General features: G+C 32.9%; 1 long non-coding RNA gene across 1 annotated transcript; it reads left to right on the top strand.

Annotated features, from left to right (window-relative positions):
• The first annotated feature begins 326 nt into the window (after positions 1-326).
• LOC143231522 (uncharacterized) lies at positions 327-1,153 on the top strand. Its single transcript, XR_013016964.1, has 2 exons — positions 327-624; positions 921-1,153. It is a non-coding gene; the product is annotated as an uncharacterized LOC143231522 (long non-coding RNA).
• Positions 1,154-10,838: the final 9,685 nt, after the last annotated feature.

Raw genomic sequence — 10,838 nt, 5'->3', positions numbered from 1 at the left:
CAAGTTTTGTAACACAGATGAAGCAAGTTTAAAACCTAAAGACGGAGTCTTATATTATTATATTTTTCAAACTAACGTTTTCTTTTCGAAAGCTATGACTAATTTGATATCATTAACTACAATTTTAGAAAAGAGCGAAGTGTATTTATATGAACATACTATATTTGTGTGTAAAGTCTTTCGATCAGAGAAAATCGCTGGAGTCATCCTGTTCAGCAGACAGAAACTCATCATCATTAAGTTAGTGGCGCGTCTACAACTGCTGTACTTGTCTGCACGTAAAGTAAATCCGCTAAACTTAATGATTCTGCTTTACAAACAGCTTACTCACGGACGTTGTCGAAAACATTGGATATTTCTGCTATACTTGTTAAACCTAACTCTATTACTGAAGCTCGTCGATGGAACTGTATGAGTAGTTGCCGTGGTAGAAAACAGTTATATTGTGTAACGGCAGAGCAAACAAGACATTACAAGCTTTGTCTAAATTTTATGAGATGAATGGATAAGATAGCTGACAACTTATAGCTGAGTTCTTATACTCAACTTTGGCAAGGGAAATTCGTGATGTATACAAATTGCTTTCCATGGAAAACTTTATTGGCAGGAACTAGAAACAACAATGCGAGTATATTTTACTCATAAGCAACTTGAGATAAAACATATAACTATTAGCTTTCAGTCCAATTTAACATGTTGTTTTATTGTGTTTTTTTTTGTTAATGGCGAGATTGCGTATAATTTCATTCATTTTAGCTTTCTAGTTTCTAGAAATAGATACTAAAAAACAACGTTAATTTAAATACAACTATTCTGTTTCAGATTTATGTGATTTATATTTGTTTTCCTTTCCTGCGCGCATTTAAAATTCGACATTTGTATCTCAAAGAGAGATGTAGAACTATTTCTTTTCTTTTCAGAACTGAAGAGGAGAAGGAAGTAAGAAACAGAAAAGAATAACCACCAGTCAAGGAGCTTCTCTGACAGTGTGTTTAATGTTCCACACCTGAAAGTGCTGTCTAAGACGACTCTTCCAAATTTTGTTGGTTCTATTACATGATGGTTAAACTTGAGATTTTGGAACGAAATTGAAATGTATGTGTGTATAAATTTTGATTAAGAAGTAAATAAAAATAATTAAGAATCTTGTAAATACTGCTTTTTGCGTTTCTAAAAATATAAATATATTTAAAATATTAAGGAAATTCGCTGGAAAGAAGAAGAAAAAACCTGCCGTGGCAGACAAGTATTAATGATAGTTTTTCACGGAGAAAAAAATATTTGTATTTTAGTTGCAGAAATATAAAACTATCTATCAGTGGGAAATAGTTGATTACTAATAGAAAAAAATCCTGTTTAAAAACTCAATAACCAATGTTACAAAAAAAACCTGTTATCAAGTGAAAAAAATTTTTTTTTTGAGGAAATTTGTTTAACAGTGAGGCTCTGTTACTTATAAAGCCCGCCATGGCCAGGTGGTTAAAGCACTCGACTCGAAATCTGAGGATTGCGGGTTCGGATTCCCGTCACACCAAACATGCTCGCTCTCTCAGCCCTGAGGGCGTTATAATATGCGATCAATCCCATTATTCCTTGGTCAAAGAGTAGCCCAAGAGTTGGCGGTGGGTTGTGATAATTAGCTGCCTTCTCTCTAGTCTTATACTGTTAAATATGGGACGGCTTTGCGCGAAATTTAAAACAAACTCAACTGTTAGCCTATAAGCTTTGCAAATGTTTGTTCCGTTCATACGAGTACAGAAACACACTGTATTTTATATGCCTTTAGCAATTAAAGTAAGACAGCGCTTCTTTTAGATTCAGTGTATTTTTGAAATGGTTATGGTATATTCAAAAGAACACTCAATATATTGCATAAATCGCTCGACCGTTTTCATTGTTACATATAAATATCTAAGCAGCCATTTACACTAAATTGAAGTTACTTTTGTTTTATTTAATTTTCTGGCTTTTAATCTTCTTTCAGCGCTTCCTTAAATGCATTTTTCTGCGGATCTGTGGTTCTGTTAAATTCATTGCATAATGACATAATAATCATTATTACAGCTGTTGCTGTGTTCTGAAGTTCTGATGATATACCGCCACGAACTACACAAATTAAGATATGCTTTTCATATTTTTACATCACCAAGAATACAGAACGTGCATTTTGTTCATTTTTCTTTAAACACGAACACCAAACTAACAGGTTGCGTTATTAGCGGCCTAAGAGGTTGATAGCTCATTGAGCAGATTTCTGAAAAAGTTAAAATCTAGCTAATGAGCAACTGTACGTTATTTATTCGTTGAACTCTATGACGTTAGTGCAGATGAATAAATTATACTATTCAGTGTTCTAGAGCTCGTTGTTTTAGTTATGAAGTTGTTCAGTTGTTGCTAATGTAATGGACCAGGCGTCTGTCTATTTTTGAAATGTTTTTAGAAATGTAGAAGATCTTTCTGAAATGTTCTAGGGCTTATTACACTTGGAGAGGACAAGAAATAAGCTTTTTGTATCTTTAAATCTCACATATTTTTTATCACCTGTCGTACCAATAATTCATTTTATAAAATTTATAAATTCGAATTGAGCCCGGCCTGGCAAGGTAGTTAAGGCATCAATTCGTAATCTGAGGGACCCTGGTTCGAATTCCCATCATACCAAACATGCTCTCTCTTTCAGCCGTGGGGGCGTTATAATGTGCGGTCAATCCCACTATTCGTTGGTAAAAGAGTAACCCAAGAGTTGGCGGTGGGTGGTGATGACTACCTGCCTTCCCTCTAGTCTTACACAGCTAAATTAGGGACGACTAGCGCAGACAGCCCTCGTGTAGCTTTGCGCGAAATTAAAAAAAAACAAACAATTCAAACCAAAATGTATTGGTATAGATTAATGATGTTAAGATGTGTTTTATGTTTGTTAATTTTATTGGATCCTACCTGTTAATGTAATAATTTATCTTAGTTTTTGTAGGTATATTTTTAAAGCAGGTTAAAATGTTCAGTAGATATTTAGCATTCTCAGCACCGAAAAGTGTATGCTGAAAAAATCACTTTCAAAAAATATAAAAAAACAAAACATTTAAACACTGATATCTAGTTACGGCTCACTACATAGTAAAACTCACATCTTAAATTATAATTCAAGTATATTAATTTTAGTCTTTCTTCTTACCGCCTTTCGGTGAGTAGCATAATTTAGTTATCGAGTTATTTATTTTGATTTGAAGAAAAGTGAAGGGTATCTCGTTGACGTTACTTCAAATTTTACTTCTAAATTCAGTCTTCTATAAGAAATGTCGTTGACAATCAACTTGTGATTTTTTGTTATTATAAATTCTGACATAAAGTACTAAAAGATGAAAGTATTATAAATACAGTAAGTTATGAGTTTTCAAAACAGTCTTTGTTTCAAATGTTTAGGTTTTTATGCTAGTATCATTAATATACTAATAGCCCAAACATAGCACGATTTTAAAATGACAAGCATTTATTATTTTTTCCTGAAGAACAAGATAAAACTAAAACGATAACGAGGAAAGAATTATTTTTCTGATGTTATCATAAAAACTGTTTGTTATTTGTAGCTATCTGAATAACAGGTGTAGACTCTATTCGTTAAGAGAAAAGGGAAGTATTGTATAGGCTTTTTGAAACAACTTACCCAACTACGAAATAAGACCCTATTTTAAGTTCGAATATCCTTCACACTATATTTTTCTGATATTAAAACAGAATACAATCATAAAACCATATTTCTATCCTTTCTTTTTAAAGTCTTCGAACTTCTGAATCAATTTAGATATTGTTAAATACGTTTTACTCTTACACTTCGTATGACTTTTGTTTGTTATGAACATGAAAAATATTAGTGTTAAATATCACTTTATATATCTTTGCTTCTCACAAGATTATTGTGGCCTTATCACAAGAGAGCTACAAATATGCGTGAATGTTAAGTTCAAAGGTGACAATCAAATATTGTATGTTTCAATACTTTTTTCGAGTTTGACGTGGTCGTCTATTTAAATTTCTCTAAGATCGTAATTAATGCGAATGACAAATATAGTGTCCACATAAAAACTGCTTATTAACAAAAAAGATGCTCAGTCAACTTACAAATGGTTCATTTTAGTTTTCGTTACAGAGATTTCAATAAAACATCCACTTCACTATATATCACTGTTCTTTGACCATCTTGAACACCGTTATTGGAACAACTTTAGATAATTCTGTAATTTATTTCTTTTGAAATAATATACTCAAATTCCTCTGGAAAAGTTCAAAGCCTAGAAAAAAGATTTTTTCTGCGTATTTTTATTTCCTAAATTTTTACACGTTAGAGTGATCTATAGTGCAATGTTAACATAAGTGCAGTAAAATCTTTAAATGGTACAGCAGACAGGTTTCAAGTAGATTAGCTTCTGAGGTAGCAAAGGCTGGAGGCCTGACAATTTCGAACAGTAATTAAATTGTGTATGGTATCTCGTCTAACTGAGAATAAATGTACGAACATTTCTGCTGTGAATTGTAAATATTATTTAATGAGCTTATACTTATTAATATTGTGTGTATGTTTTAATCTGATAAATTTCCGTACAAATATTTATCTCAGAAACAAAAACAAATACTTCTAAAATACAACGAAAGATTCGTTTATTATTTGAATTAGCCGACTTTATTTGACTTTCAAAATGATACCAGTGAAGAAATCGTTAGATATATTTCAACCTTAAGTGTGGGAAATCAATAACGTTAATAAATAAAATCAAAATAGAGGTTTTTGTAAAATACTTTTTGTCATTGAAGGTTCAGGACGGCACTAACATGTTTATATATTTTTTTAAATATATGTTTAATACAAAATACTTAAATCATGGGAGATAACAGTTCATGATAAAACAACAAAGTAAATGAATTAAACTGTATGATAGTTTAAACCTTCCACCTGAAGCCTAACGGTAGAATATTACAATTTCAACCTTTTTTTTTAAGGTTTCCAACTACTGAAAATTCTTTCCTTACTTAATGTACTAAACTGGTTTCGCTTATGATGACGAGAACCTCACTTGAAGTAAAAACGTATTATAAAGACGACTGGTATTGGTATTGAAACTTTAATTAAAGTACAGAACAAAGTTTCGACCTTCTTAGGTCATCGTTATATCTTTGTTAACCTGAAGATGACCTAAGAAGGTCAAAATGTTGTTCTGTACTTCATTTTCATTAAAGTTTAGTACCCATACCAGATCCATCTTTAGAATAATAATCTGATTTACAAAGGTACACGAGGGTTAACTGAGATAGCCATTTCTAATTTAGCAGTGAAAGACTACTTTTTACCAATTAATAGTTGGATTGAACGTGACATTATAACGACTCTACGACTGAAAGGGTGAGCATGTTTGGTGGGACAGAAACTCAAACCCGCGACCCGCAGATTGCGAGTCGAGCGACCTAGCCACCTCGTCATGTATTAAACTAAGAATCCTTTTGCTTTTTACGGAAAAAGATCACTTAAAACTTGAAATATTTCACTACAAATTTCATCTTATACATCTTTTAATCCATACGCATTATCTGTTTATATATCAGTTCATTCAGACACAGACACGTATATATTTATATATAATAAAAACGCTGGTCGCTGTTATCGTAAAATCTATGTAACATTCATATAGATGCCTTCAGTGTAATTGTTATTGTTAAAGTATGTCATGCCGATGTAGACTTGTTGAATGCTAGGATTACAAAATGTATTTCACACCGATATAGACATTGGGTGGTGTTGTCACAAAAATTACGTAACAGTGACATTAAGAAACTAGATGTTGTTTTCACAAAATTGATGTTACGCCGGTACGGGCAAACTGTATGTCGTTATTACAAAATATACGTGGAAAACTTTGTGCCGAATACTGTTAAACACATCGATTATTGTTTTAGAAAATATAATCTATATATTAGTCATTGAGTGTTATTAAAAATGAGTGACACGTGGATATTATTACACAATATGTATGACAGAAGTGTAGACAAACTAAGTGTTACGGTAAAATGTTTGTCGCCACCGATGTGAACACAAAGTTTGCCGTTATTTTATAAAGTAAATCGCATTGATGAAGAAAAATTGTTTGTCGCACCGATTTTAGACACATTGGGTGCGAAACCAAAACCACAGGTGACGTTATCTCACAGTATATGCAACAAACAAGAAAAGACCTTTAATGTTGTTATCACGAAGTGTAATCCAGGCAGATGTAGACACATCGGGTGCTGTTATCATTAAGTAGACACCACAGTGGTATAGATATTCTTAATACTGTTACGAAAACAAGCATGCTACTTATTTGATGCTTTTGCTACAAATTGTATACTAGACCGACTTAAATATTCTGTGTTGTTATTACGAAACGTAATTACAAACAAATAGTGTAATTATTATCTATTTTTATTAAGATCATTTAAAAGCCAGAATTAAGATAAGGATATATAACACAATATTTTCGTTCATTTTGTTGTTATCACGAATTCTTTATCCAAAACGTTAATTTCGGTTCAGTTTGGTATCATTTATAAGAACTAAAAAAAGCAAGTCTTTCAGCCTGAATGAGTGAAGTCACAACAGCTAAAATGATAAAAAATAAAGCAAATAAAGTTTGTTTGTTTTGAATTTCGCGCAAAGCTACTCGAGGGCTATCTGCGCTAGCCGTCCCTAATTTAGCAGTGTAAGATTAGAGGGAAGGCAGCTAGTCATCACCACCCACCACCAACTCTTGGGCTACTCTTTTAACAACGAATAGTGGGATTGACCATCACATTATAAAGTCCCCACGGCTGAAAGGGCGAGCATGTTTGGTGGGACCGGGATTCAAACCCGCGACCCTCGGATTACGGCCCCCACGGCTGAAAGGGCAAGAAGGCAAAAATTAATGTAAGATTGATGTAGACATACTTGTTAACGTTATAACAAACTGGGTGCCAAATCTGTATAATACCTGCGCTACTGTTACCAAAATGTTGATTTCAATCAGATGAACATAAGTATGCTGGATTTTTTGTGACCTCAAATGTGGAATGTTACACGGACATACCAACAATGACTGTTGATAGTACAAATTTTGTTCAACAAAATCTATGTCACACCGATAAAGACAAATTAAATGTTGATATTAAAATTTATGCCACTCTGATTTAGCTAGAGTAGGTGTTGTTATCACAACGTGTGTATCACATTGATAAAAACACAATAGGGCGCCGTTATCATAAACTCTACTCATGTTTACAGAAAAACCTGGTTTCGTTGGCACAAAGTGTATGTTACAACAATAATTACATTGTAAAAACTGTTATTTCAAAATATATTTTACAACGATAAGGAGAGACTGAGTGCCGTTATCACAAAGTGTATATGACACCGATACGGACAAACTGGGTTTCCTTATCACATGATATATAAAACAATACTATAAACACACTAAACGATACTGTCATAAAATTACTGTCACATTTATATTGACAAAATTAGTAATGGTAATATGAAATGTAATGAGAACACGCTGGTATTGTTATCAAAACAGTGTATGTCACACATCCTTCGTGTGAATGTAGTCATGGTGGGTGCTGGTATCACAAAGCGCAGATATCCCTTGAGTAGCTTTGTGCTAATTTCAAGAAACAAACAAGGCGTTTATACAAAAGAAAACAATCTGAAAGATTTCAATCCCTCCTCATATGACAATTCTTTCATCCAGGCACCATTCTAGAACCTTTTCTCTGACACATTCCTAACATTTCAATGTATTTCCTAGAGTAAAGAGCCCAGGACTGAACATAGTATTTCAAACTTGGTCTAGTCAGTCCTACTTCCTCTAACACTAGCAGCAGGACACTGCTTGAATGGCTTAAGAGACTGATCAACTAACTATTACACTGAGATCCCTTTCTTTCATGACAATGCTAAACTTATTCCGATCTAAATTCTACCTATAATTATGATAACCCCTACGTATTATCTTGCATTAATTATAATTAAAACCCATCTGTCGTTTATTTGTCCAACTCACTAAATAAGCTAAATTTATTTGTAAATCAGCAGCATTTTTCTCACAACCAGCAACAGCCAAAACCTTAATATAACCAGAAAATTTGGGTAATTTATTGATTATTAATTCATCTATGTCATTGATGTAAATAAAAAATATCCCAATACTAAGTCCTAAGGTCACCACTTGTGACATTAATCCAGTTTGGCTAAACTCCATTTGTGACGACTCTCTGATTTCTTCCATCTAACCACTCTTCTATCCAATTTGCTAAATTATCCTCCATGTGTTTATTTCACAAGCCTTTCATGTGGTATCTTGTCAAGTGCTTTCTAAAAATCCGTATACATCAGATATGCACTTTTACCCTCATCTATATAATCAGTAACATTTTTAAAGAACGTAAACAAAATTTGTAAGGCAACATATTCCCTTATTAACACTACCCAGTGACACAGCAGCATGTCTGCGGACTTACAATGCTAGAATTTGGGTTTCGATACCAGTGGCGGGCAGAGCACAGATAATCATTTGTGTAGCTTTGTGCTTAATTATAAAATCAACAACAAAACAACCTTAGTAATACTGTGTTGAATAACCAATAAAATTCTAAACTTCGATAAACGACTTTACAAAGCATATTTTACCGGATTTTCCAAAAGTTCTCTCACAAATGATGTAAGACTAGTAGGTCTATAATTACTGGGACAGATTTTATCACCTCTCTTGGAAGAGGAGTTATATTAACTAACTTCCATTTATTTTATACATGCCCACTATCCAAGGACTGAGAAAAAAATAGTAATAAGTGGTTCACATATCTAATTTTTAACTTTCTTCAAAACCTTTTGAGAAATATCATCTAGCCCAAGAGTCTTATCGTTCTCGAAACTTCCCAATTTTTATCTTAATCAACTCAGAATTAATGCAATCGTTTTGTTCAATCTCTCTTCCATCTATCAACTGTCAAAGATGTAGAATAACATTTAACTTTTTTTAGTAAAAACCGAAGAAAAAACAAAATTTAATAATAACCCAACCATCTCATAATCATTAGATACGAGCCTTAATTTATCATCCTTCAAGAGTCCTACCTTCATCCCATCTATTTGTTTACTCTTAATGTATTTAAATAAATCCTTACTGTTAATTTTTACATTTCACCCAACTTTTTCTCATGCATCCTTTTCCACGTTCTAAGTTCATGTTTCACCAACTTTCTTGATATTCTATAATCTTTTAAATATCCTGTGATACCAACCAGTTTAGATTTCTTAAATCTTATCTCTTATACTGAGCTCCGCATGGCCAGGTGTGTTAAGTCGTTCGATTAATTATCCGAGGGTCGCGGATTCGAATTCCGGTCGCACCAAACGTGCTCGCCCTCCCAGCCGTGTGGGCGTTATAATGTGTTGGTCAATCCCACTATTCGTTGATAAAAGAGTAGCTCAAGAGTTGGCGGTGTGTGGTGACGACTAGCTGCCTTTCCTCTAGTCTTACACTGCTAAATTACGGACGGCTAGCACAAATAGCCCTCGAGTAGCTTTGTGCGAAATACAAAACAAACAAGCACCCATCTAAAAATGTTAATATTAGATATACACGACTGGTTCAGTATACGTTTGATGCGAGTGTTGTAAATTAGATAGTTTACATATTTTGCGGGTTAAATATAGTTATTTTTAGAAGCGACAGTTTATCGCAAGTTTTTTAAGTAAATGATTATGAATTATACGTTGTATGGCTCAGTTGTTGCGAATTAGCGATTATTATACTATTGCGTCATGTTACTGCACCTTTCTTAGTTTTTCTTGTTTATTTAATTAGGCGTTGTTACATCATAATGTCCAGAAGTGTTTGGAGCGTTCTATATCTTTGTAGGTGTATCAATACACGCAGAAAATTTAGTTTGAAAATTAGAAAGATCTAGTCTGCATGATTATGAGTTTAGCCATAAAGAGCATAAAGTGGAATTGTAATAGAATGTATTGTGATAACAAAGTAGAGAAGGAAAATTTGTCTTGTTAAATTGTGTTTCAAAGTAATTGAAGCTGCCTGTGTGAGCTTTAACGAAAAAAAAGAGGCAATTATTTAAAGCTCTTGAAGCAATTGTGATAACTAACTGTGTAACAAGTATTAACTATAAAAATATAATTACTTATTTAATTTTGCAAATTATGTACAAAAATTAAATATGAATCCATGTGATCAAATTAATTTTTGGTTTATTTATTGAGGAGAGATGAAAGGTTAGAGCAGACTAAGACGAAAGCTTTGTCTAGTTTACACCAACTCGATTTATAGACTCACATTTTGCATTTACTGATTAAGTATTTTGTAATTAAATGGATAGCCAACTGTTCAAGACTGAAAACGTGTTTTGTTATGAAAATGGGGATATTATGTTTACAAAATTTAACTTCAAATAGAAATGAAATTTCGAGTACTATGTACAATACTATGTTAGTGCCATTTTGCTGCACCAGTCTATATAATAAAATAAATAAACAAATAATTAAAGAATAATTGAAATATATATAATCTCTTTATGAAAAGCAAAAAATCTGTGTGGCTGTTTGTCTGTCTGTTATATAACTACCTCTTAGGTAGCTGGGCCAATCTCATTCAAACTTTGTAGGACGATAGTTTGGAACAAGGGGCATGTTAATGGTAGGCTCACAATCATATTCACTCTCCATTATTGCTTCATTTGAGTTTTTATTTATTTTGAAGCAAGTTAACGTTAATTACATTCACGCACCTAGTGACACAACGGTGTGGCTGCGGACGTTCAAC

This window comes from Tachypleus tridentatus, chromosome 11, assembly GCF_004210375.1.
Source record: "Tachypleus tridentatus isolate NWPU-2018 chromosome 11, ASM421037v1, whole genome shotgun sequence".
NCBI classification, from domain to species: Eukaryota; Metazoa; Arthropoda; class Merostomata; order Xiphosura; family Limulidae; genus Tachypleus; species Tachypleus tridentatus.
Note: the sequence above shows the minus strand (reverse complement) of the source record. Positions and strands in the feature narration are given on the sequence as shown.